General features: G+C 45.9%; 29 non-coding genes across 29 annotated transcripts; 10 read left to right on the top strand and 19 right to left on the bottom strand.

Moving 5' to 3' along the window:
* Positions 1-3,697: 3,697 nt before the first annotated feature.
* On the bottom strand, positions 3,698-3,888 carry LOC140266291 (U2 spliceosomal RNA). The gene has a single exon (XR_011906933.1). It is a non-coding gene; the product is annotated as a U2 spliceosomal RNA (small nuclear RNA).
* A 275-nt stretch (positions 3,889-4,163) lies between these two features.
* LOC140265629 (U5 spliceosomal RNA) lies at positions 4,164-4,277 on the bottom strand. The gene has a single exon (XR_011906336.1). It is a non-coding gene; the product is annotated as a U5 spliceosomal RNA (small nuclear RNA).
* Positions 4,278-5,289: 1,012 nt separating this feature from the next.
* On the top strand, positions 5,290-5,453 carry LOC140320839 (U1 spliceosomal RNA). The gene has a single exon (XR_011918616.1). It is a non-coding gene; the product is annotated as a U1 spliceosomal RNA (small nuclear RNA).
* A 602-nt stretch (positions 5,454-6,055) lies between these two features.
* On the top strand, positions 6,056-6,219 carry LOC140266124 (U1 spliceosomal RNA). The gene has a single exon (XR_011906784.1). It is a non-coding gene; the product is annotated as a U1 spliceosomal RNA (small nuclear RNA).
* A 602-nt stretch (positions 6,220-6,821) lies between these two features.
* LOC140265866 (U1 spliceosomal RNA) lies at positions 6,822-6,985 on the top strand. The gene has a single exon (XR_011906552.1). It is a non-coding gene; the product is annotated as a U1 spliceosomal RNA (small nuclear RNA).
* Positions 6,986-7,587: 602 nt separating this feature from the next.
* On the top strand, positions 7,588-7,751 carry LOC140266188 (U1 spliceosomal RNA). The gene has a single exon (XR_011906838.1). It is a non-coding gene; the product is annotated as a U1 spliceosomal RNA (small nuclear RNA).
* A 1,330-nt stretch (positions 7,752-9,081) lies between these two features.
* On the bottom strand, positions 9,082-9,264 carry LOC140320541 (U2 spliceosomal RNA). Its single transcript, XR_011918378.1, has one exon. It is a non-coding gene; the product is annotated as a U2 spliceosomal RNA (small nuclear RNA).
* A 275-nt stretch (positions 9,265-9,539) lies between these two features.
* On the bottom strand, positions 9,540-9,653 carry LOC140320828 (U5 spliceosomal RNA). Its single transcript, XR_011918606.1, has one exon. It is a non-coding gene; the product is annotated as a U5 spliceosomal RNA (small nuclear RNA).
* Positions 9,654-10,062: 409 nt separating this feature from the next.
* Positions 10,063-10,253, bottom strand: LOC140320229 (U2 spliceosomal RNA). Its single transcript, XR_011918097.1, has one exon. It is a non-coding gene; the product is annotated as a U2 spliceosomal RNA (small nuclear RNA).
* Positions 10,254-10,502: 249 nt separating this feature from the next.
* LOC140265819 (U5 spliceosomal RNA) lies at positions 10,503-10,616 on the bottom strand. The gene has a single exon (XR_011906509.1). It is a non-coding gene; the product is annotated as a U5 spliceosomal RNA (small nuclear RNA).
* A 384-nt stretch (positions 10,617-11,000) lies between these two features.
* LOC140320396 (U2 spliceosomal RNA) lies at positions 11,001-11,191 on the bottom strand. The gene has a single exon (XR_011918249.1). It is a non-coding gene; the product is annotated as a U2 spliceosomal RNA (small nuclear RNA).
* A 249-nt stretch (positions 11,192-11,440) lies between these two features.
* Positions 11,441-11,554, bottom strand: LOC140320757 (U5 spliceosomal RNA). The gene has a single exon (XR_011918541.1). It is a non-coding gene; the product is annotated as a U5 spliceosomal RNA (small nuclear RNA).
* A 402-nt stretch (positions 11,555-11,956) lies between these two features.
* On the bottom strand, positions 11,957-12,147 carry LOC140320261 (U2 spliceosomal RNA). Its single transcript, XR_011918126.1, has one exon. It is a non-coding gene; the product is annotated as a U2 spliceosomal RNA (small nuclear RNA).
* Positions 12,148-12,217: 70 nt separating this feature from the next.
* Positions 12,218-12,381, top strand: LOC140266167 (U1 spliceosomal RNA). Its single transcript, XR_011906821.1, has one exon. It is a non-coding gene; the product is annotated as a U1 spliceosomal RNA (small nuclear RNA).
* A 600-nt stretch (positions 12,382-12,981) lies between these two features.
* LOC140265669 (U1 spliceosomal RNA) lies at positions 12,982-13,145 on the top strand. Its single transcript, XR_011906372.1, has one exon. It is a non-coding gene; the product is annotated as a U1 spliceosomal RNA (small nuclear RNA).
* A 436-nt stretch (positions 13,146-13,581) lies between these two features.
* Positions 13,582-13,745, top strand: LOC140266176 (U1 spliceosomal RNA). Its single transcript, XR_011906829.1, has one exon. It is a non-coding gene; the product is annotated as a U1 spliceosomal RNA (small nuclear RNA).
* Positions 13,746-17,832: 4,087 nt separating this feature from the next.
* On the top strand, positions 17,833-17,996 carry LOC140266144 (U1 spliceosomal RNA). Its single transcript, XR_011906800.1, has one exon. It is a non-coding gene; the product is annotated as a U1 spliceosomal RNA (small nuclear RNA).
* A 603-nt stretch (positions 17,997-18,599) lies between these two features.
* On the top strand, positions 18,600-18,763 carry LOC140266002 (U1 spliceosomal RNA). Its single transcript, XR_011906676.1, has one exon. It is a non-coding gene; the product is annotated as a U1 spliceosomal RNA (small nuclear RNA).
* Positions 18,764-19,368: 605 nt separating this feature from the next.
* On the top strand, positions 19,369-19,532 carry LOC140266231 (U1 spliceosomal RNA). Its single transcript, XR_011906878.1, has one exon. It is a non-coding gene; the product is annotated as a U1 spliceosomal RNA (small nuclear RNA).
* A 390-nt stretch (positions 19,533-19,922) lies between these two features.
* Positions 19,923-20,113, bottom strand: LOC140266440 (U2 spliceosomal RNA). The gene has a single exon (XR_011907070.1). It is a non-coding gene; the product is annotated as a U2 spliceosomal RNA (small nuclear RNA).
* A 249-nt stretch (positions 20,114-20,362) lies between these two features.
* On the bottom strand, positions 20,363-20,476 carry LOC140265763 (U5 spliceosomal RNA). Its single transcript, XR_011906458.1, has one exon. It is a non-coding gene; the product is annotated as a U5 spliceosomal RNA (small nuclear RNA).
* A 386-nt stretch (positions 20,477-20,862) lies between these two features.
* On the bottom strand, positions 20,863-21,053 carry LOC140320305 (U2 spliceosomal RNA). The gene has a single exon (XR_011918165.1). It is a non-coding gene; the product is annotated as a U2 spliceosomal RNA (small nuclear RNA).
* A 249-nt stretch (positions 21,054-21,302) lies between these two features.
* LOC140320826 (U5 spliceosomal RNA) lies at positions 21,303-21,416 on the bottom strand. Its single transcript, XR_011918604.1, has one exon. It is a non-coding gene; the product is annotated as a U5 spliceosomal RNA (small nuclear RNA).
* Positions 21,417-21,825: 409 nt separating this feature from the next.
* On the bottom strand, positions 21,826-22,016 carry LOC140320283 (U2 spliceosomal RNA). The gene has a single exon (XR_011918145.1). It is a non-coding gene; the product is annotated as a U2 spliceosomal RNA (small nuclear RNA).
* Positions 22,017-22,291: 275 nt separating this feature from the next.
* On the bottom strand, positions 22,292-22,405 carry LOC140320825 (U5 spliceosomal RNA). The gene has a single exon (XR_011918603.1). It is a non-coding gene; the product is annotated as a U5 spliceosomal RNA (small nuclear RNA).
* A 384-nt stretch (positions 22,406-22,789) lies between these two features.
* LOC140320504 (U2 spliceosomal RNA) lies at positions 22,790-22,980 on the bottom strand. The gene has a single exon (XR_011918345.1). It is a non-coding gene; the product is annotated as a U2 spliceosomal RNA (small nuclear RNA).
* A 275-nt stretch (positions 22,981-23,255) lies between these two features.
* Positions 23,256-23,369, bottom strand: LOC140265624 (U5 spliceosomal RNA). Its single transcript, XR_011906331.1, has one exon. It is a non-coding gene; the product is annotated as a U5 spliceosomal RNA (small nuclear RNA).
* A 409-nt stretch (positions 23,370-23,778) lies between these two features.
* On the bottom strand, positions 23,779-23,969 carry LOC140266454 (U2 spliceosomal RNA). Its single transcript, XR_011907083.1, has one exon. It is a non-coding gene; the product is annotated as a U2 spliceosomal RNA (small nuclear RNA).
* A 275-nt stretch (positions 23,970-24,244) lies between these two features.
* Positions 24,245-24,358, bottom strand: LOC140320824 (U5 spliceosomal RNA). The gene has a single exon (XR_011918602.1). It is a non-coding gene; the product is annotated as a U5 spliceosomal RNA (small nuclear RNA).
* Positions 24,359-24,472: the final 114 nt, after the last annotated feature.

Here is a 24,472-nt window from a genome sequence, read left to right as displayed (position 1 = left end):
ACTCAGTGTTGTAGTTAGCGTAACTCAACCCAAAAGTTGGGTCGAAAAATATTAACCCATTAAAAAAATGGGTTTGTCCTTATTCAACACCGCAGTTGGGTTAAAATTGGGTCATTTTTCTTAACTCAACTGTTTTCAGTGTGCACATTGATTATGTAATGCTCAGCTATCTGTATAAACTGTTCTTTAGCACAACTATTAAGAAACACCTCAGAGGGCGTATCAAAAAACTCCGACAAGGAAGCCATAGCAGACCAAACAGAAATAGTATCCCCCCTACCTGCTTAGCCCAAAATCTTACTATAATCACCCCCCCCCCCCCCCCCCCCCCCCCCGTCTTCATGCAGCTTGCGGTGGGTAATTACGCACTGAAAACCAGCGGGTCTGAGAGGTCACCCGAAAGCAGGCCACCACGCAGAATCCCACGGACGTGCTCCCGAGACAACCGTCCATAGACAGTTGACACTAACCACGTTGCCACAACACTATACAAAGAAAGAAAAACAACGTGACCCAAAGGGGAGACGCCACTACAGCTTAACAGGAAAACTCCAAACACAGCGCCTCGGGGCGGCAACACTTACCTTCTCTTTGGACCACGCACAGCCAACTTTCCCAAGAGAGAAAAACAAAGAAAAAAATCCAAAACGAATCCAAACGCTTCCACAGATACCAAACCTTCAAAGTCCAGCACGACTCCCAAAACTTCCAGCAATACGGAGACAAAACGGCGATCACCACCTGACCAAACGCGCACCAGGCTCTCATCAGCTGATCAATGAGTAAAGCAAAGACACGTGTGGCAAAAAAATCTACACCCCCAATTATCCAACAAATCACCGACCACGAACGGACCCCATTTCTCACAACCTGGATCTTTGGGCAATGACCGGAGTTGCACTAGTTTTAGAAGGTTTAACTAATTTATTTAACCAACAGAAAAACGAAAAAAACGAACAAACATTCCAAATGGGATGTGAACTTCAGTATTATCAGTGGTGTAGGATGTGCATGAGTGTAAAATGTAGTGGATGTGTGTTGTCAAGTGCATATAACTGAAAGGAAAATGAATGGTTCAAGGGGAACTCCGGTATTCTTAAACCTAGACCTTACCTAGGCATTATCTGTCTTTATTTCACCAATACTTTAAGACGAATGAATGAACGAACGTGTGCTATAGCTGCTGTTAGCTCATAGCTGCTGTTTTGTTGTTATTGGCAGCTATCGGGGGGGGGGGGGGGGGGGGCTTATAGAGGGCTTTCTACACACTCGTCTATGCGCTGCTGCAGCACAGCTCATTCACTCCGTGCTCTGTGACAGTCGGATAATTTCACATGTAGTTTGCTACTGGTAGTTTTGTGCAACATGGCAGGATATTTATCAGATTTTGACGATGTGAACGACAACTTCGAGTACGATGGACGTCCTTACCGGTGTTCCGTCGAGCCGCGGTTCCCCTCAGATACTGTTCTCCCTGTGTTAAAGTGGGGGAACGGTATCTGACAGCCAAATAACACCCCTCAGATACTGTTCCCCCTGTGTTAAAGTGGGGGAACGGTATCTGACAGCCAAATAACACCCGTCAGATACTGTTCCCCCTGTGTTAAAGTGGGGGAACGGTATCTGATGGCTTTATTTCACTTGTCAGATACTGTTCCCCCTGTGTTAAAGTGGGGGAACGGTATCTGACAGCCAAATAACACCCGTCAGATACCGTTCCCCCTGTGTTAAAGTGGGGGAACGGTATCTGATGGCTTTATTTCACCCGTCAGATACTGTTCCCCCTGTGTTAAAGTGAGGGAACGCATCCTGACGGCCAAATAACACCCGTCAGATACTGTTCCCCCTGTGTTAAAGTGGGGGAACGGTATCTGATGGCTTTATTTCACTTGTCAGATACTGTTCTCCCTGTGTTAAACTGGTTGATGGCGCCATCACTTTGAAGTAGTAGCACCATCACTTGGACCGTAATATTATTTCATAGAAACGTTGCAGTTTTTTACTATTAATGTCCCCTAATTTAAAATTATGTGTCTTCTCCCTTCTTTCCTATTAGAAATTAATGATCACACCTTTTACACAAATAAAAGCATCTGATGTGTCTGGACATCCAGAGCAGACATGGTGAAACCACCTCCCACACACATCACAGGATATCTGCAGAACAAAAAGATTTAGATTTATTGCACAATTTCTGACCTAAAGAACCACAATTTCTTTAAATAAAATGTTAACCATCACAAAGCTGTTATAAGCTAAAAAATACATAAATGAATACAGATACAATACATGCATTAGTCAAAGAACTTGAATTTTGAAAAAACATCCCTTTTGGACATAATATAAATAAGTTCAATAATATGTTATGGGATTTAAATTTGTTTTCTGTTTTTTCTGTGTTTATAGTTTTCATAATTTGTTATTTGTGTTTTGCCCAAAATAGTATTTGTTTTGATTAAATCAAACTTATTTATGTTTCATTATGTTTATTTATTCCCTGCATTTAGTTATTGTTAGTTACATTTGCATTTATGTTTCCAATTTCCCTGCTAGTTTTGGTCCACTGTTCAATCTCTTTCTCCCTCACACCTGCACCTTCTTTTCTTAGTATCACTGGTCCATTGTATCAGCATTCAACCTCCAGTATTTAAGCAACTCTCCTTGATTCGATTCTCACATAACCCTCCAGTTATTCTCCATGTAACCAGTCCCTGTTTGCTCCTTGTTCTCGCTGTCATCTCCTGGTATGCAAGTTATCATTTATGGTAAAAATTCCACCAAATGACTACTTGTCGCTTCAACCCATAGCTTTGGTGTACCACACCATCTATTAACTTGACAATTACATTTTTAAAGAACAATGTACCCTGTAAAACACTGTACTATAATAATGTACCAGACACAATGGTTTCCTTGATTTATAAGAAATACATACCCACTTATCAATGTCTTTGGACATGCCTGGCCAGTAAAACCTTCTGGTTATAGCGTCTCTGGTTTTAACTATGCCACAGTGGGCACCAAAAGCACTGGCATGAAACTCCTTAAAGATTTGTTGGGCTTCCTCTTTTGCAGTCACAACTTTGCGCTTTGACTGGCAGTAATATAATACTCCATCTGTCAAAATATCACAAGTTGATAATAAAAATTAAAACAAAGCATATACATTGCTTAATTAAACAAAAATAATTAAAAACATAAGGAACAACCATTTTCAATATGAATGTATGTTAATGGGAGGTCGTGGTGTGGTTAGTAATTTTCTAACCCACATACAGATTTTAAATGCCATTAATTTCTTAATTGCTTAGTGCGACAGGCAAAATACTTTGAAGTAATTATTCAATTGGTATATTATTGTGGCTAAATGGTCTTGCTGATAATTCCAATGTAGTGTAAAAAAAAAAAAAAGGAAATACGACTATAGGTACGATACAATTCTATATACCAGAAATTACTTCGCTATATATATTAGGTAGGGGAAAGACTAGAGGCCTTTGAAAACATATACTCACCATCAAGGGCAAAGCGGCCTTATGGTATATTTTTGACTCTTAGAAGAGCCTTAGGGGTAGCTTCCAAGGGATAGATATCTCCTATGGAAATATCACATATCACAATGTGCACTTGTCGCGGTGTTCTTTTTCTTCAGCAAACTTCCATCCTGCACCACTGTTTGCTTTTTCACAAGAGCAGAGAAGAGCGCACCGTTCCCAGCGGCACTGCAGTACCGGGTCGATGCTTGGAGTGAACGGAGCAAGCTCCTTTTTCAACTCCTGTTCCTAAAAATCCATTTAATATGTAGTCCTCGTATAGAGGACATATCAGATATTAAACTGATAAGAACAGATACTACACTTGATCTTAGCCAAAAGGCCGAGAAGCGATATCTGTCCACTGATTCACGTCCGAGTGCCCTTCCTGGCACAATGCGCACTTGTCGCGGTGTTCATTTTATGGCCATAGGTGGCCAGAGAGTCACTTTGCACCTCCGCCCACCCGCTGCACTGAGCACTCTTCAGCCCTTTTAAATGGTATAACTTTGCACTCCCGCGAGCACCATTCAAGCAACATCGGCACAGTCACAACAAGTAAGGCGACTCTACTCAGGGAAGTCACTCTGCACAGGAACAAGATTTCTTTTGCACAGACAGAAAGGGCTTCACCCGCAAAGGTAAAGCCTGCCAAAAATAGAAACAACTCATTAGTGCTTCTCTCCTCGGAAGTCTTTAGTAAAAGGCGAAAGACTTGTACGTTATGAAGAGAAACCAGAGTACGATTATCCGTCACTGCGGGAGCAGGGCACCAGGCCAGTTGGCATAGCCACCTTCCCCATGGTGAGCTTTGCTTGGTTGAGACGCTTGCTCCCCCTTGCTCCTCGGCTGACCAAGAAGGAACAATCCGGCCCTATTCGATGGCTGCCTTGTCTTTTACTCTGTGCAAAAGACAAGGCAGCCACAAACACCCCGGGAAACACCGTATTGAGGCTTTGTTCTGAGCGCTCATTCGGTGTCGCGTTTCTTTCAAGCAATTCTCCCGGTTAGCCCGCACTCGGCTCGCTCCCAGAGCCGTGTTAAAGTCTGCCTCGCTTTCACTCCCTTTTCTCAGCAGACTAAAAGAAACTTCCATCCTGCACCACTGTTTGCTTTTTCACAAGAGCAGAGAAGAGCGCACCGTTCCCAGCGGCACTGCAGTACCGGGTCGATGCTTGGAGATGCGCTGAAAGAAATACATTTTTGCTGCAAGTTCCTTGGTTGTCTGTCTGCAGTGGAGATATGCAAGATAGCAAGGTTTGCCAAATGCTGCAGCATGTCGACACAACAGATATGCAGCTGCGCAGTCAGGTGAGGTCATACAGTGCAGTCACCCCAGGCAGGTGGACATTGCCTTAGAGATGGGGAGGAACAAAATGAAAAAAGAGGACATGTGTCTAATGAAGTGGATGTTTAGCAAGGTTTGCCAAATGCTGCAGCATGTCTGCACTGGAGATATGCAGCCGCTCAGCCGTGAGGGTTTGCCTCAACTGGGAAATTTTCCAGTGTGGGTGGGTGTGGCTTTAGAGATGGGGAGGAGGGGAAAGAAATACGTTTGTGCTGCAAGTTCCTTGGTTGTTTAAAAGAAGAAGTGATCAGAAAGATAATGAAAAGGCTTACTGTTTAATCTGCAAACATTTTAGTTCCGGGGTAGCTGCTGCTGCTGGCATGGCACACCAGACAGTTGAAGTTGCAGCACCGTCCGGCCGAGTGAGGCACCTGGGAAAGAGGTATCAGCCTCTGACATTTCCAATTCATACTTACCTGGCAGGAGAGACACCATGATCAAGTAGGTGGTTCACTCAAGGCGAGGCTCAGTCATTGCACACCGACTGTACTGACCCTTGCGAATTCCCCAAATGTGGGAATCTCGACTGCATAATTTCTGGTAGTGGGGGACTGCGTTCGCGCTTTCCCCTGATTTGGCTGTTTAACATGAATATTTCTGGTCTATATTACCCTTTTTTGACCTTGTGTCACTGTTTTAACAACACCTTACCATTTTTAAAATGGATGTTTAGTAAGGTATGCTGCAGCATGTCTACACAACAGATATGCAAATGCGTAGATGTCAGGTGAGGTCATACAGTGCAGTCACCCCAGGCAGGTGGGCATTGCCTTAGAGATGGGGAGGAACAAAATGAAAAAAAGAGGACATGTGACCACTGAAGTGGATGTTTAGCAAGGTTTGCCAAATGCTGCAGCATGTCTGCACTGGAGATATGCAGCCGCTCAACCGTGAGGGTTTGCCTCAACTGGGAAATTTCCCAGTGTGGGAGGGTGTGGCTTTAGAGATGGGGAGGAGGGGAAAGCAATACATTTGTGCTGCAAGTTCCTTGGTCGTTTAAAAGAAGAAATGAACAGAAAGATAATGAAAAGCCTTACTGTTTTAATCTGCAAACGTTTTAGTTTCGGGGTAGCTGCTGCTGCTGGCATGGCACACCAGACAGTTGAAGTTGCAGCACCGTCTGGCCGAGTGAGGCACCTGGGAAAGAGGTATCTGCCTCTGACATTTCCAATTCATACTTACCTGGCAAGAGAGACACCATGATCAAGAAGGTGGTTCACTCAAGGCGAGGCTCAGTCATTGCACACCGACTGTACTGACCCTTGCGAATTCCCAAAATGTGGGAATCTCGACTGCATAATTTCTGGTAGTGGGGGACTGCGTTCGCGCTTTCCCCTGATTTGGCTGTTTAACATGAATATTTCTGGTCTACATTACCCTTTTTTGACCTTGTGTCACTGTTTTAGCAACACCTTGCCATCTTTAAAATGGATGTTTAGTAAGGTACGCTGAATGCTGCAGCATGTCTACACAACAGATATGCAGCTGCGCAGTCAGGTGAGGTCATACAGTACAGTCACCCCAGGCAGGTGGACATTGCCTTAGAGATGGGGAGGAACAAAATGAAAAAAGAGGACATGTGACCACTGATGTGGATGTTTAGCAAGGTTTGCCAAATGCTGCAGGATGTCTGCACTGGAGATATGCAGCCGCTCAGCCGTGAGGGTTTGCCTCAACTGAGAAATTTCCCAGTGTGGGTGTGGCTTTAGAGATGGGGAGGAGGGGAAAGAAATACATTTTGTGCTGCAAGTTCCTTGGTTGTTTAAAAGAAGAAGTGATCAGAAAGATAATGAAAAGCCTTACTCTTTTAATCTGCAAACGTTTTAGTTCCGGGGTAGCTGCTGCTGCTGGCATGGCACACCAGACAGTTGAAGTTGCAGCACCGTCTGGCCGAGTGAGGCACCTTGGAAAGAGGTATCAGCCTCTGACATTTCCAACTCATACTTACCTGGCAGGAGAGACACCATGATCAAGAAGGTGGTTCATTCAAGGTGAGGCTCAGTCATTGCACACCGACTGTACTGACCCTTGCGAATTCCCCAAATGTGGGAATCTCGACTGCATAATTTCTGGTAGTGGGGGACTGCGTTCGTGCTTTCCCCTGATTTGGCTGTTTAACATGAATATTTCTGCTCTACATTACCCTTTTCTGACCTTGTGTCACTGTTTTATAACACCTTGCCGTCTTTAAAATGGATGTTTAGCAAGGTTTGCCAAATGCTGCAGCATGTCTACACAACAGATATGCAGCTGCGCAGTTGTCAGGTGAGCTCATACAGTGCAGTCACCCCAGGCAGGTGGGCATTGCCTTAGAGATGGGGAGGAACAAAATGAAAAAAAGAGGACATGTGACCACTGAATTGGATGTTTAGCAAGGTTTGCCAAATGCTGCAGCATGTCTGCACTGGAGATATGCAGCTTCCCAGCCGTGAGGGTTTGCCTCAACAGAAATTTCCCAGTGTGGGTGTGGCTTTAGAGATGGGGAGGAGGGGAAAGAAATACATTTGTGCTGCAAGTTCCTTGGTTGTTTAAAAGAAGAAGTGATCAGAAAGATAATGAAAAGCCTTACTGTTTTAATCTGCAAACGTTTTAGTTTCGGGGTAGCTGCTGCTGCTGGCATGGCACACCAGACAGTTGAAGTTGCAGCACCGTCCGGCCGAGTGAGGCACCTGGGAAAGAGGTATCAGCCTCTGACATTTCCAACTCATACTTACCTGGCAGGAGAGACACCATGATCAAGAAGGTGGTTCACTCAAGGCGAGGCTCAGTCATTGCACACCGACTGTACTGACCCTTGCGAATTCCCCAAATGTGGGAATCTCGACTGCATAATTTCTGGTAGTGGGGGACTGCGTTCGCGCTTTCCCCTGATTTGGCTGTTTAACATGAATATTTCTGATCTACTTTACCCTTTTTTGACCTTGTGTCACTGTTTTATAACACCTTGCCATTTTTAAAATGGATGATTAATAAGGTACGCTGAAGGTTTGCCAAATGCTGCTATATGATAGCCGATAAAGTCACTGCTAACGTCACACAGGAAACCAACTTACTGCTGCTAAAGGTGCTTCTTCAAAGGTGCTCCAGAGCTTCACTGTCGCACCACTCTTCTGGGTTTTGTTTCAGTCATTAGAAGCCAAACTATTGCTTTTATAGGTTACTTTTAATCAAAGTTTAAGCCTCTAATGATGGAGAGCAGTTCATTCAGTCCTGACTAGAACCAGAAAATATCACCATATTAGTCCAGTGCTCAGGTCTCTGCACTAGCTTTCTGTCGCTCAGAGAATAGACTTTAAAACAGTTCTATTTAGCTGTGCACATGACAACTGAAAGTATTTTATTTGCACTCTTCGCTTTTAAGTTAATTAATTAGTTATTTTCTATCTTTTATGGAATTATTTTATTGGCCTTTTTGTGATTTTATGTAGCTGTAAAGCAATTTTGTTTACGAATTGTGCTCTACAAATAAACTTGCCTTGCCTTTCCTCAACCTAAAAGGAGCTTTCCATTTGTGGGGCTTCTGCAGGCCCCTCCCCGTCTTCTGCCTCACCTGACTGCTGTCCACCATTCAGGGGTTTTGGTGGTAAATTTGAATTTCCCAGCCTAGCTGTTTTAAATAGCTCATCAACTGCCTCTGACTGCCCTCCATTTCCACCTCCTTCCTGTATTTTTAGGGATTTCAACTTGTTGGCAAAAGATTTTGGGCAATCTCTGAAGAGGTGGTTTTATTCTCCACAGAGATTGCACTTTCTGCCATTCGTACACTCTTCGAAGGTGTGACCAATTTCTCTACATTTGCGACAAAATACCTTTGTGCAGGCGTCCAACAGATGCCCATGCTCCCCACACGGCAGAGTTTCGGCGGTCCCCGGTAGTGGATGTAGCCTCTGTTTTTCTCCAAGACAATCATGGGTGGGAGATGTTTCAGGCTCTAGAAGCCCTGGGGGTCTTGCCATTGTTGGATGGGGACCCTCCAGGTGCAATTCCAAATGCCATTGCAGTATTTCAACCTGCAATGAGCAAGAAAGCAAAAACAACCAAAAACATTTTGATAAAGAATTTTAACTACAATATAGTTGGAAAACTTTAATCAAGCACAAAAATACCTCTTAAGCACAGGTTCTTAATGCCAAAAAATTTCAACTTGGGCTCTCTGAAACTTCCATCCTGCACCACTGTTTGCTTTTTCACAAGAGCAGAGAAGAGCGCACCATTCCCAGCAGCACCGGGTCAATGCTTGGAGTGAACGGAGCAAGCTCCTTTTTAGACTCCTGTTCCTAAAAATCCATTTAATATGTAGTCCTCGTATAGCGGACATATCAGACATTAAACTGATAAGAACAGATACTACACTTGATCTTAGCCAAAAGGCCGAGAAGCGATAACTGTCCACTGGTTCACGTCCGAGGGCCCTTCCTGGCACAATGCGCACTTGTCGCGGTGTTCTTTTTATGGCCATAGATGGCCAGAGAGTCACTTTGCACCTCCGCCCACCCGCTGCACTGAGCACTCTTCAGCCCTTTTAAATGGTATAACTTTGCACTCCCGCGAGCACCATTCAAGCAACATCGGCACAGTCACAACAAGTAAGGCGACTCTACTCAGGGAAGTCACTCTGCACAGGAACAAGATTTCTTTTGCACAGACAGAAAGGGCTTCACCCGCAAAGGTAAAGCCTGCCAAAAATAGAAACAACTCATTAGTGCTGCTCTCCACGGAAGTCTTTAGTAAAAGGCGAAAGACTTGTACGTTATGAAGAGAAACCAGAGTACGATTATCCGTCACTGCGGGAGCAGGGCACCAGGCCAGTTGGCATAGCCACCTTCCCCATGGTGAGCTTTGCTTGGTTGAGACGCTTGCTCCCCCTTGCTCCTCGGCTGACCAAGTAGGAACAATCGGGCCCTATTCGATGGCTGCCTTGTTTTTTACTCTCTGCAAAAGACAAGGCAGCCACAAACACCACGGGAAACACCGTATTGAGGCTTTGTTCTGAGCGCTCATTCGGTGTCGCGTTTCTTTCAAGCAATTCTCCCGGTTAGCCCGCATTCGGCTCGCTCCCAGAGCCGTGTTAAAGTCTGCCTCGCATTCAGTCCCTTTTCTCAGCAGACTAAAAGAAAATTTCATCTTGGGCTCCCTGAAACTTCCATCCTGCACCACTGTTTGCTTTTTCACAAGAGCAGAGAAGAGCGCACCGTTCCCAGCGGCACTGCAGTACCGGGTCGATGCTTGGAGTGAACGGAGCAAGCTCCTTTTTCAACTCCTGTTCCTAAAAATCCATTTAATATGTAGTCCTTGTATAGAGGACATATCAGATATTAAACTGATAAGAACAGATACTACACTTGATCTTAGCCAAAAGGCCGAGAAGCGATAACTGTCCACTGGTTCACGTCCGAGGGCCCTTCCTGGCACAATGCGCACTTGTCGCGGCGTTCTTTTTATGGCCATAGGTGGCCAGAGAGTCACTGAGCACTCTTCAGCCCTTTTAAATGGTATAACTTTGCACTCCCGCGAGCACCATTCAAGCAACATCGGCACAGTCACAACAAGTAAGGCGACTCTACTCAGGGAAGTCACTCTGCACAGGAACAAGATTTCTTTTGCACAGACAGAAAGAGCTTCACCCGCAAAGATAAAGCCTGCCAAAAATAGAAACAACTCATTAGTGCTGCTCTCCCCGGAAGTCTTTAGTAAAAGGCGAAAGACTTGTACGCTATGAAGAGAAACCAGAGTACGATTATCCGTCACTGCGGGAGCAGGGCACCAGGCCAGTTGGCATAGCCACCTTCCCCATGGTGAGCTTTGCTTGGTTGAGACGCTTGCTCCCCCTTGCTCCTCGGCTGACCAAGTAGGAACAATCGGGCCCTATTCGATGGCTGCCTTGTTTTTTACTCTGTGCAAAAGACAAGGCAGCCACAAACACCACGGGAAACACCGTATTGAGGCTTTGTTCTGAGCGCTCATTCGGTGTCGCGTTTCTTTCAAGCAATTCCCGGTTTGCCCGCACTCGGCTCGCTCCCAGAGCCGTGTTAAAGTCTGCCTCGCATTCACTCCCTTTTCTCAGCAGACTAAAAGAAACTTCCATCCTGCACCACTTTTTGCTTTTTCACAAGAGCAGAGAAGAGCGCACCGTTCCCAGCGGCACTGCAGTACCGGGTTGATGCTTGGAGTGAACGGAGCAAGCTCCTTTTTCAACTCCTGTTCCTAAAAATCCATTTAATATGTAGTCCTCGTATAAAGGACATATCAGATATTAAACTGATAAGAACAGATACTACACTTGATCTTAGCCAAACGGCCGAGAAGCGATAACTGTCCACTGGTTCACATCCGAGGGCCCTTCCTGGCACAATGCGCACTTGTCGCGGTGTTCTTTTTATGGCCATAGGTGGCCAGAGAGTCACTGAGCACTCTTCAACCCTTTTAAATGGTATAACTTTGCACTCCCGCGAGCACCATTCAAGCAACATCGGCACAGTCACAACAAGTAAGGCGACTCTACTCAGGGAAGTCACTCTGCACAGGAACAAGATTTCTTTTGCACAGACAGAAAGGGCTTCACCCGCAAAGATAAAGCCTGCCAAAAATAAAAACAACTCATTAGTGCTGCTCTCCACGGAAGTCTTTAGTAAAAGGCGAAAGACTTGTACGTTATGAAGAGAAACCAGAGTACGATTATCCGTCACTGCGGGAGCAGGGCACCAGGCCAGTTGGCATAGCCACCTTCCCAATGGTGAGCTTTGCTTGGTTGAGACGCTTGCTCCCCCTTGCTCCTCGACTGACCAAGTAGGAACAATCGGGCCCTATTCGATGGCTGCCTTGTCTTTTACTCTGTGCAAAAGACAAGGCAGCCACAAAAACCAAGGGAAACACCGTATTGAGGCTTTGTTCTGAGCGCTCATTCGGCGTCGCGTTTCTTTCAAGCAATTCTCCCGGTTAGCCCGCACTCGGCTCGCTCCCAGAGCCGTGTTAAAGTCTGCCTCGCATTCACTCCCTTTTCTCAGCAGACTAAAAGAAACTTCCATCCTGCACCACTGTTTGCTTTTTTTTTTTTTTTTTTTTTCACAAGAGCAGAGAAGAGCGCACCGTTCCCAGCGGCACTGCAGTACCGGGTCGATGCTTGGAGTGAACGGAGCAAGCTCCTTTTTCAACTCTTGTTCCTAAAAATCCATTTAATATGTAGTCCTCGTATAGAGGACATATCAGATATTAAACTGATAAGAACAGATACTACACTTGATCTTAGCCAAAAGGCCGAGAAGCGATAACTGTCCACTGGTTCACGTCCGAGTGAGGCACCTGGGAAAGAGGTATCAGCCTCTGACATTTCCAATTCATACTTACCTGGCAGGAGAGACACAATGATCAAGAAGGTGGTTCACTCAAGGCGAGGCTCAGTCATTGCACACCGACTGTACTGACCCTTGCCAATTCCCCAAATGTGGGAATCTCGACTGCATAATTTCTGGTAGTGGGGGACTGCGTTCGCGCTTTCCCCTGATTTGGCTGTTTAACATGAATATTTCTGGTCTATATTACCCTTTTTTGACCTTGTGTCACTGTTTTAACAACACCTTACCATTTTTAAAATGGATGTTTAGTAAGGTATGCTGAATGCTGCAGCATGTCTACACAACAGATATGCAAATGCGTAGATGTCAGGTGAGGTCATACAGTGCAGTCACCCCAGGCAGGTGGGCATTGCCTTAGAGATGGGGAGGAACAAAATGAAAAAAGAGGACATGTGACCACTGAAGTGGATGTTTAGCAAGGTTTGCCAAATGCTGCAGCATGTCTGCACTGGAGATATGCAGCCGTGAGGGTTTGCCTCAACTGAGAAATTTCCCAGTGTGGGTGGGTGTGGCTTTAGAGATGGGGAGGAGGGGAAAGAGATACGTTTGTGCTGCAAGTTCTTTGGTTGTTTAAAAGAAGAAGTGATCAGAAAGATAATGAAAAGCCTTACTGTTTTAATCTGCAAACGTTTTAGTTTCGGGGTAGCTGCTGCTGCTGGCATGGCACACCAGACAGTTGAAGTTGCAGCACCGTCCGGCCGAGTGAGGCACCTGGGAAAGAGGTATCAGCCTCTGACATTTCCAACTCATACTTACCTGGCAGGAGAGACACCATGATCAAGAAGGTGGTTCATTCAAGGCGAGGCTCAGTCATTGCACACCGACTGTACTGACCCTTGCGAATTCCCCAAATGTGGGAATCTCGACTGCATAATTTCTGGTAGTGGGGGACTGCGTTCGCGCTTTCCCTTGATTTGGCTGTTTAACATCAGTATATCTCATCTAAAATTCCCGTTTTTGACCTTGTGTCACTGTTTTATAACACCTTGCCGTCTTTAAAATGGATGTTTAGTAAGGTACGCTGAATGCTGCAGGATGTCTGCACTGGAGATATGCAGCCGCTCAGCCGTGAGGGTTTGCCTCAACTGAGAAATTTACCAGTGTGGTTGTGGCTTTAGAGATGGGGAGGAGGGGAAAGAAATACATTTGTGCTGCAAGTTCTTTGGTTGTTTAAAAGAAGAAGTGATCAGAAAGATAATGAAAAGCCTTACTGTTTTAATCTGCAAACATTTTAGTTTCGGGGTAGCTTCTGCTGCTGGCATGGCACACCAGACAGTTGAAGTTGCAGCACCGTCCGGCCGAGTGAGGCACCTAGGAAAGAGGTATCAGCCTCTGACATTTCCAACTCATACTTACCTGGCAGGAGAGACACCATGATCAAGAAGGTGGTTCACTCAAGGCGAGGCTCAGTCATTGCACACCGACTGTACTGACCCTTGCGAATTCCCCAAATGTGGGAATCTCGACTGCATAATTTCTGGTAGTGGGGGACTGCGTTCGCGCTTTCCCCTGATTTGGCTGTTTAACATGAATATTTCTGGTCTACATTACCCTTTTCTGACCTTGTGTCACTGTTTTAGCAACACCTTGCCGTCTTTAAAATGGATGTTTAGCAAGGTTTGCCAAATGCTGCAGCATGTCTACACAACAGATATGCAGCTGCGCAGTTGTCAGGTGAGGTCATACAGTGCAGTCACCCCAGGCAGGTGGGCATTGCCTTAGAGATGGGGAGGAACAAAATGAAAAAAGAGGACATGTGACCACTGAAGTGGATGTTTAGCAAGGTTTGCCAAATGCTGCAGCATGTCTGCACTGGAGATATGCAGCCGCTCAGCCGTGAGGGTTTGCCTGAACTGAGAAATTTCCCAGTGTGGGTGGGTGTGGCTTTAGAGTTGGGAAGTAGGGGAAAGAAATACATTTGTGCTGCAAGTTCCTTGGTTGTTTAAAAGAAGAAGTGATCAGAAAGATAATGAAAAGGCTTACTGTTTAATCTGCAAACATTTTAGTTTCGGGGTAGCTGCTGCTGCTGGCATGGCACACCAGACAGTCGAAGTTGCAGCACCGTCCGGCTGAGTGAGGCACAGGGGGATATCGTATATACACACATATGAAGGCTATATATAAAAATAGCCTATATGAATATATATGTATGTGTTTGAATGTTTTGGATGACAGCGCAAGTGCAACAAAGTACGACAACTACACTGAAAGACGTTGTTTTAGCTTTCACGGTGTCTGTAGTTGTCTAGCGCGCAAGCACGTCTCGCTGGTTACGAGCGCTGAACAGGCACGCGCGCTCTTTGCCGCGTCTGCAGCGCGGAGCGGCGAAGAGATGCAGGGGAAACCGTATCTGACGGGGAAACGCGGCTCGAAAGAACACCGGAGTGAACGAGCTGTGCTGCAGGCGGGCGTCGTTGACGTCATCCCAGTAGAGCCCTCTATAAGCCCCCCGATAGCCGATAAAGAGACTGCTAACGTCCCACAGGAAACCATTACTTCAACTTACTGCTGCTAAAGGTGCTTCTTCAAAGGTGCTCCAGAGCTTCACTGTCGCGCCACTCTTCTGGGTTTTGTTTCAGTCATTAGAAGCCAAACTATTGCTTTTATAGGTTACTTTTAATCAAAGTTTAAGCCTCTAATGATGGAGAGCAGTTCATTCAATTACAAATTGCAAATAATTTCCAACTTCCAACTGGTAAACAATTAAAGAATGCCAACCTGAAGAAAAATTTCCTCGTCTTGGAGATCGAACATTAAACAAATTGAGCATTATTCCTTTTTTCGGTTAAGTGAACTATAAAACAGCTAATGAGAATTTGGTGTAACAATGGAGCCAAGGCACAATAGCATAACATTAACTCTGTGTGGTTGTCCTCTTCAGGAGCAGTTTTCTAATGACTGCCTGTTTAAGGAGAACCTAGAGGCGAACCACTACAACACCTACTCATCTTACTCTCACCCAGGAAACTACCTGGCTCTTTCTCACAAAGGGCAGTTAAGGAGAGGCAATGATGTGAACCACAACCAATCCTGCACTCATTTCTTACCAAGAAGGACTCTGTGATGAGCGTTTTCTCAACTGGAGCCTATGTTGATATGATGCTGCTATATTTAATCTCCAGTTTGTGGAGCAAAAGCAGCACACCAGAAGCTGGCCTCTATGCAGAAACAAGGCCTGAAGCCTCAGAACGGGATACAGAAGAGATTAATGGGATTTTAAGAGCTTTATGGAGAAATAGCCAAGCTCTAACACAAACTTTCTTCAACTTGTTCAGACGACCTGCCTGTTCGGTCTGAGGTTCCATCAACAACAGCCTCCCGTGGTGCAGTTCACCTGTATTCCAACTGCATGGATTACTTTGGCTTTCTGTACATCTTCTGTCCGGCTGTTTATCATAAATAAATTCTGAACCACTGTACATTTCCTGCTTCGAACCAATCAGCAGATAGATAGCATTGTTTTGTAAATAAAGCACATGGCTGTTCATAAAACACATTTTGCCAGAGGATGGCGCAAAAAGACAACAGGGGAAAAATTATCTTATTTGCATTTACCAGACTGACACATACATTTTTTTCAAAATAAATTCTAATGTTCCTGTTGTCTGCTTAATGAGTAATAAGGACAACACATAACAGACTCAATGAGGTGATATAATCATTATGGTTACAGCATGTTTCAAGCTATAAATGTCTTAACATCCATTCACTGAATCTCACACTGTTACTATAACCCCTGGAGAAGTCTCCTCTCCAAAACAAACACCTTCACAAGTCTAAATATGCAAATGCTCACTGACTCACCGCTGCTACTGCCAGCTACACAGGTTCATTTTGAAGGAAGTGGGAGTTTATTAATTCTGTAAATAATTATTCTATTCTAATGGTACACTGTTGAATGTTAGAATATTATTATTTTTGCACTCTTGTTTAGGTTATTTAAATGTTTTATTTGTGCACAGTTTCATACATTTTACATTTTCTGTTTTGCACTGAATGTTAATTTGTTGGCTTTTTGGTTTCTGGGTTAGGGTTAGAAACGAACTGTAAGACAGCTGCAGTACATACAGAAATGCTGCTGCTGCTCTAGTCCTGACTAGAACCAGAAAATATGACCATATTAGTCCAGTGCTCAGGTCTCTGCACTGGCTTTCTATCGCTCAGAGAATAGACTTTAAAACAGTTCTATTTAGCTGTGCACATGACAACTGAAAGTATTTTATTTGCACTCTTCGCTTTTAATTTAATTAATTAGTTATTTTCTATCTTTTATGGAATTATTTTATTGGCCTTCTTGTGATTTTATGTAGCTGTAAAGCAATTTTGTTTACGAATTGTGCTCTACAAATAAACTTGCCTTGCCTTTCCTCAACCTAAAAGGAGCTTTCCATTTGTGGGGCTTCTGCAGGCCCCTCCCCGTCTTCTGCCTCACCTGACTGCTGTCCACCATTCAGGGGTTTTGGTGGTAAATTTGAATTTCCCAGCCTAGCTGTTTTAAATAGCTCATCAACTGCCTCTGACTGCCCTCCATTTCCACCTCCTTCCTGTATTTTTAGGGATTTCAACTTGTTGGCAAAAGATTTTGGGCAATCTCTGAAGAGGTGGTTTTATTCTCCACAGAGATTGCACTTTCTGCCATTCGTACACTCTTCGAAGGTGTGACCAATTTCTCTACATTTGCGACAAAATACCTTTGTGCAGGCGTCCAACAGATGCCCATGCTCCCCACACGGCAGAGTTTCGGCGGTCCCCGGTAGTGGATGTAGCCTCTGTTTTTCTCCAAGACAATCATGGGTGGGAGATGTTTCAGGCCCTAGAAGCCCTGGGGGTCTTGCCATTGTTGGATGGGGACCCTCCAGGTGCAATTCCAAATGCCATTGCAGTATTTCAACCTGCAATGAGCAAGAAAGCAAAAACAACCAAAAAAATTTTGGTAAAGAATTTTAACTACAATATAGTTGGGAAACTTTAATCAAGCACAAAAATACCTCTTAAGCACTGGTTCTGAAAAGACTGAGCCCTCTTCAGCCCTTTTAAATGGTATAACTTTGCACTCCCGCGAGCACCATTCAAGCAACATCGGCACAGTCACAACAAGTAAGGCGACTCTACTCAGGGAAGTCACTCTGCACAGGAACAAGATTTCTTTTGCACAGACAGAAAGGGCTATAAAGGGCAGTAAAGCCTATTTATTTCTGTTCTACATTACCCTTTTTTTGACCTTGTGTCACTGTTTTATAACACCTTGCCATCTTTAAAATGGATGTTTAGTAAGGTACGCTGAATGCTGCAGCATGTCTGCACTGGAGATATGCAGCCGTGAGGGTTTGCCTCAACTGAGAAATTTCCCAGTTTGGTTGTGGCTTTAGAGATGGGGAGGAGAGGAAAGAAATACATTTGTGCTGCAAGTTCCTTGGTTGTTTAAAAGAAGAAGTGATCAGAGAGATAATGAAAAGCCTTACTGTTTTAATCTCCAAACATTTTTGCTTCGGGGTAGCTGCTGCTGCTGGCATGGCACACCAGACAGTTGAAGCTGCAGCACCGTCCGGCCGAGTGAGGCACCTGGGAAAGAGGTATCAGCCTCTGACATTTCCAACTCATACTTACCTGGCAGGAGAGACACCATGATCAAGAAGGTGGTTCACTCAAGGCGAGGCTCAGTCATTGCACACCGACTGTACTGACCCTTGCGAATTCCGCAAATGTGGGAATCTCGACTGCATAATTTCTGGTAGTGGGGGACTGCGTTCGCGCTTTTCCCTGATTTGGCTGTTTAACATGAACATTTCTGGTCTACATTACCCTTTTTTGACCTTGTGTCACTGTTTTATAACACCTCGCCATCTTTAAAATGGATGTTTAGTAAGGTATGCTGAATGCTGCAGCATGTCTACACAACAGATATGCAGCTGCGCAGTTGTCAGGTGAGGTCATACAGTGCAGTCACCCCAGGCAGGTGGGCATTTCCTTAGAGATGGGGAGGAACAAAATGAAAAAAGGGGACATGTGACCACTGAAGTGGATGTTTAGCCAGGTTTGCCAAATGCTGCAGCATGTCTGCACTGGAGATATGCAGCTGCCCAGCCGTGAGGGTTTGCCTCAACTGAGAAATTTCCCAGTGTGGGTGTGGCTTTAGAGATGGGGAGGAAGGGAAAGAAATACATTTGTGCTGCAAGTTCCTTGGTTGTTTAAAAGAAGAAGTGATCAGAAAGATAATGAAAAGCCTTACTGTTTTAATCTGCAAACATTTTAGTTTCGGGGTAGCTGCTGCTGCTGGCATGGCACACCAGACAGTTGAAGTTGCAGCACCGTCCGGCCGAGTGAGTCACCTGAAAAAGAGGTATCAGCCTCTGACATTTGCAACTCATACTTACCTGGCAGGAGAGACACCATGATCACGAAGGTGGTTCACTCAAGGCAAGGCTCAGTCATTGCACACCGACTGTACTGACCCTTGCGAATTCCCCAAATGTGGGAATCTCGACTGCATAATTTCTGGTAGTGGGGGACTGCGTTCGTGCTTTCCCCTGATTTGGCTGTTTAACATCAGTATATCTCATCTAAAACTCCCTTTTTTGACCTTGTGTCACTGTTTTAGCAACACCTTGCCGTCTTTAAAATGGATGTTTAGTAAGGTACGCTGAATGCTGCAGCATGTCTACACAACAGATATGCAGCTGCGCAGTCAGGTGAGGTCATACAGTGCAGTCACCCCAGGCAGGTGGGCATTGCCTTAGAGATGGGGAGGAACAAAATGAAAAAAGTGGACATGTTACCACTGAAGTGGATGTTTAGCAAGGTTTGCCAAATGCTGCAGCATGTCTGCACTGGAGATATGCAGCTGCCCAGCCGTGAGGGTTTGCCTCAACTGGGAAATTTCCCAGTGTGGGTGGGTGTGGCTTTAGAGATGGGGAGGAGGGGAAAGAAATACATTTGTGCTGCAAGTTCCTTAGTTGTTTAAAAGAAGAAGTGATCAGAAAGATAATGAAAAGCCTTAGTCTTTTAATCTGCAAACGTTTTAGTTCCGGGGTAGCTGCTGCTGCTGACATGGCACACCAGACAGTTGAAGTTGCAGCACCGTCCGGCCGAGTGAGGCACCTGGGAAAGAGGTATCAGCCTCTGACATTTCCAACTCATACTTACCTGGCAGGAGAGACACCATGATCAAGAAGGTGGTTCACTCAAGGTGAGGCTCAGTCATTGCACACCGACTGTACTGACCCTTGCGAATTCCCCAAATGTGGGAATCTCGACTGCATAATTTCTGGTAGTGGGGGACTGCGTTCGCGCTTTCCCCTGGTTTGGCTGTTCAACATGAATATTTCTGATCTACTTTACCCAAAACAACAAATAAGAATCTACTTGGCTCTACTCTACTCCGAGAAGTCACTCTGCACAGCAACATGATTTTCTTTTGCACAAACAGAAAAGACTTAGCCCGCAAAGGTAAAGCCATCCAAAAATAGAAACAACTCACACTCAGCCACAAACACCACGGGAAACACCGTATTGAGGCTTTGTTCTGAGCGCTCATTCGGTGTCGCGTTTCTTTCAAGCAATTCCCGGTTTGCCCACACTCGGCTCGCTCCCAGAGCCGTGTTAAAGTCTGCCTCGCATTCACTCCCTTTTCTCAGCAGACTAAAGGAAACGTCCATCCTGCACCACTTTTTGCTTTTTCACAAGAGCAGAGAAGAGCGCACCGTTCCCAGCGGCACTGCAGTACCGGGTCGATGCTTGGAGTGAACGGAGCAAGCTCCGTTTTCAACTCCTGTTCCTAAAAATCCATTTAATATGTAGTCCTCGTATAGAGGACATATCAGATATTAAACTGATAAGAACAGATACTACACTTGATCTTAGCCAAAAGGCCGAGAAGCGATAACTGTTCACTGGTTCACGTCCGATGGCCCTTCCTGGCACAATGCGCACTTGTCCCGGTGTTCTTTTTATGGCCATAGGTGGCCAGAGAGTCATTGAGCACTCTTCAGCCCTTTTAAATGGTATAACTTTGCACTCCCGCGAGCACCATTCAAGCAACATCGGCACAGTCACAACAAGTAAGGCGACTCTACTCAGGGAAGTCACTCTGCACAGGAACAAGATTTCTTTTGCACAGACAGAAAGGGCTTCACCCGCAAAGGTAAAGCCTGCCAAAAATAGAAACAACTCATTAGTGCTGCTCTCCACGGAAGTCTTTAGTAAAAGGCGAAAGACTTGTACGTTATGAAGGGAAACCAGAGTACGATTATCCGTCACTGCGGGAGCAGGGCACCAGGCCAGTTGGCATAGCCACCTTCCCCATGGTGAGCTTTTCTTGGTTGAGACGCTTGCTCCCCCTTGCTCCTCGGCTGCCCAAGTAGGAGCAATCGGGCCCTATTCGATGGCTGCCTTGTCTTTTACTCTGTGCAAAAGACAAGGCAGCCACAAACACCACGGGAAACACCGTATTGAGGCTTTGTTCTGAGCGCTCATTCGGTGTCGCGTTTCTTTCAAGCAATTCTCCCGGTTAGCCCGCATTCGGCTCGCTCCCAGAGCCGTGTTAAAGTCTGCCTCGCATTCACTCCCTTTTCTCAGCAGACTAAAAGAAACTTCCATCCTGCACCACTTTTTGCTTTTTCACAAGAGCAGAGAAGAGCGCACCGTTCCCAGCGGCACTGCAGTACCGGGTCGATGCTTGGAGTGAACGGAGCAAGCTCCGTTTTCAACTCCTGTTCCTAAAAATCCATTTAATATGTAGTCCTCGTATAGAGGACATATTAGATATTAAACTGATAAGAACAGATACTACACTTGATCTTAGCCAAAAGGCCGAGAAGCGATAACTGTTCACTGGTTCACGTCCGATGGCCCTTCCTGGCACAATGCGCACTTGTCCCGGTGTTCTTTTTATGGCCATAGGTGGCCAGAGAGTCATTGAGCACTCTTCAGCCCTTTTAAATGGTATAACTTTGCACTCCCGCGAGCACCATTCAAGCAACATCGGCACAGTCACAACAAGTAAGGCGACTCTACTCAGGGAAGTCACTCTGCACAGGAACAAGATTTCTTTTGCACAGACAGAAAGGGCTTCACCCGCAAAGGTAAAGCCTGCCAAAAATAGAAACAACTCATTAGTGCTGCTCTCCACGGAAGTCTTTAGTAAAAGGCGAAAGACTTGTACGTTATGAAGAGAAACCAGAGTACGATTATCCGTCACTGCGGGAGCAGGGCACCAGGCCAGTTGGCATAGCCACCTTCCCCATGGTGAGCTTTTCTTGGTTGAGACGCTTGCTCCCCCTTGCTCCTCGGCTGCCCAAGTAGGAGCAATCGGGCCCTATTCAATGGCTGCCTTGTCTTTTACTCTGTGCAAAAGACAAGGCAGCCACAAACACCACGGGAAACACCGTATTGAGGCTTTGTTCTGAGCGCTCATTCGGTGTCGCGTTTCTTTCAAGCAATTCTCCCGGTTAGCCAGCACTCGGCTCGCTCCCAGAGCCGTGTGAAAGTCTGCCTCGCATTCACTCCCTTTTCTCAGCAGACTAAAAGAAAATTTCATCTTGGGCTCCCTGAAACTTCCATCCTGCACCACTGTTTGCTTTTTCACAAGAGCAGAGAAGAGCGCACCGTTCCCAGCGGCACTGCAGTACCGGGTAGATGCTTGGAGTGAACGGAGCAAGCTCCTTTTTCAACTCCTGTTCCTAAAAATCCATTTAATATGTAGTCCTCGTATAAAGGACATATCAGATATTAAACTGATAAGAACAGATACTACACTTGATCTTAGCCAAAAGGCCGAGAAGCGATAACTGTCCACTGGTTCACGTCCGAGGGCCCTTCCTGGCACAATGCGCACTTGTCGCGGTGTTCTTTTTATGGCCATAGGTGGCCAGAGAGTCACTTTGCACCTCCGCCCACCCGCTGCACTGAGCACTCTTCAGCCCTTTTAAATGGTATAACTTTGCACTCCCGCGAGCACCATTCAAGCAACATCGGCACAGTCACAACAAGTAAGGCGACTCTACTCAGGGAAGTCACTCTGCACAGGAACAAGATTTCTTTTGCACAGACAGAAAGGGCTTCACCCGCAAAGGTAAAGCCTGCCAAAAATAGAAACAACTCATTAGTGCTGCTCTCCACGGAAGTCTTTAGTAAAAGGCGAAAGACTTGTACGTTATGAAGAGAAACCAGAGTACGATTATCCGTCACTGCGGGAGCAGGGCACCAGGCCAGTTGGCATAGCCACCTTCCCCGTGGTGAGCTTTGCTTGGTTGAGACGCTTGCTCCCCCTTGCTCCTCGGCTAACCAAGTAGGAACAATCGGGCCCTATTCGATGGCTGCCTTGTTTTTTACTCTGTGCAAAAGAGAAGGCAGCCACAAACACCACGGGAAACACCGTATTGAGGCTTTGTTCTGAGCGCTCATTCGGTGTGGCGTTTCTTTCAAGCAATTCCCGGTTTGCCCACACTCGGCTCGCTCCCAGAGCCGTGTTAAAGTCTGCCTCGCATTCACTCCCTTTTCTCAGCAGACTAAAAGAAACTTCCATCCTGCACCACTTTTTGCTTTTTCACAAGAGCAGAGAAGAGCGCACCGTTCCCAGCGGCACTGCATTACCGGGTCGATGCTTGGAGTGAACGGAGCAAGCTCCTTTTTCAACTCCTGTTCCTAAAAATCCATTTAATATGTAGTCCTCGTATAGAGGACATATCAGATATAAAACGGATAAGAAGAGATACTACACTTGATCTTAGCCAAAAGGCCGAGAAGCGATAACTGTCCACTGGTTCACGTCCGAGGGCCCTTCCTGGCACAATGCGCACTTGTCGCGGTGTTCTTTTTATGGCCATAGGTGGCCAGAGAGTCACTTTGCACCTCCGCCCACCCGCTGCACTGAGCACTCTTCAGCACTTTTAAATGGTATAACTTTGCACTCCCGCGAGCACCATTCAAGCAACATCGGCACAGTCACAACAAGTAAGGCGACTCTACTCAGGGAAGTCACTCTGCACAGGAACAAGATTTCTTTTGCACAGACAGAAAGGGCTTCACCCGCAAAGGTAAAGCCTGCCAAAAATAGAAGCAACTCATTAGTGCTGCTCTCCACGGAAGTCTTTAGTAAAAGGCGAAAGACTTGTACGTTATGAAGAGAAACCAGAGTACGATTATCCGTCACTGCGGGAGCAGGGCACCAGGCCAGTTGGCATAGCCACCTTCCCCATGGTGAGCTTTGCTTGGTTGAGACGCTTGCTCCCCCTTGCTCCTCGGCTGACCAAGTAGGAACAATCGGGCCCTATTCGATGGCTGCCTTGTCTTTTACTCTGTGCAAAAGACAAGGCAGCCACAAACACCACGGGATACACCGTATTGAGGCTTTGTTCTGAGCGCTCATTCGGTGTTGCGTTTCTTTCAAGCAATTCTCCCGGTTAGCCCGCACTCGGCTCGCTCCTAGAGCCGTGTTAAAGTCTGCCTCGCATTCACTCCCTTTTCTCAGCAGACTAAAAGAAAATTTCATCTTGGGCTCCCTGAGACTTCCATCCTGCACCACTGTTTGCTTTTTCACAAGAGCAGAGAAGAGCGCACCGTTCCCAGCGGCACTGCAGTACCGGGTCGATGCTTGGAGTGAACGGAGCAAGCTCCCTTTTCAACTCCTGTTCCTAAAAATCCATTTAATATGTAGTCCTCGTATAGAGGACATATCAGATATTAAACTGATAAGAACAGATACTACACTTGATCTTAGCCAAAAGGCCGAGAAGCGATAACTGTCCACTGGTTCACGTCCGAGGGCCCTTCCTGGCACAATGCGCACTTGTCGCGGTGTTCTTTTTATGGCCATAGGTGGCCAGAGAGTCACTTTGCACCTCCGCCCACCCGCTGCACTGAGCACTCTTCAGCCCTTTTAAATGGTATAACTTTGCACTCCCGCGAGCACCATTCAAGCAACATCGGCACAGTCACAACAAGTAAGGCGACTCTACTCAGGGAAGTCACTCTGCACAGGAAAAAGATTTCTTTTGCACAGACAGAAAGGGCTTCACCCGCAAAGGTAAAGCCTGCCAAAAATAGAAACAACTCATTAGTGCTGCTCTCCACGGAAGTCTTTAGTAAAAGGCGAAAGACTTGTACGTTATGAAGAGAAACCAGAGTACGATTATCCGTCACTGCGGGAGCAGGTCACCAGGCCAGTTGGCATAGCCACCTTCCCCGTGGTGAGCTTTGCTTGGTTGAGACGCTTGCTCCCCCTTGCTCCTCGGCTAACCAAG

Source organism: Leuresthes tenuis, unplaced genomic scaffold (assembly GCF_036924035.1).
Source record: "Leuresthes tenuis unplaced genomic scaffold, fLeuTen1.0.hap1 SCAF_12, whole genome shotgun sequence".
Classification (NCBI taxonomy): Eukaryota; Metazoa; Chordata; class Actinopteri; order Atheriniformes; family Atherinopsidae; genus Leuresthes; species Leuresthes tenuis.
This window is presented reverse-complemented; position numbering and strand designations above follow the sequence as displayed.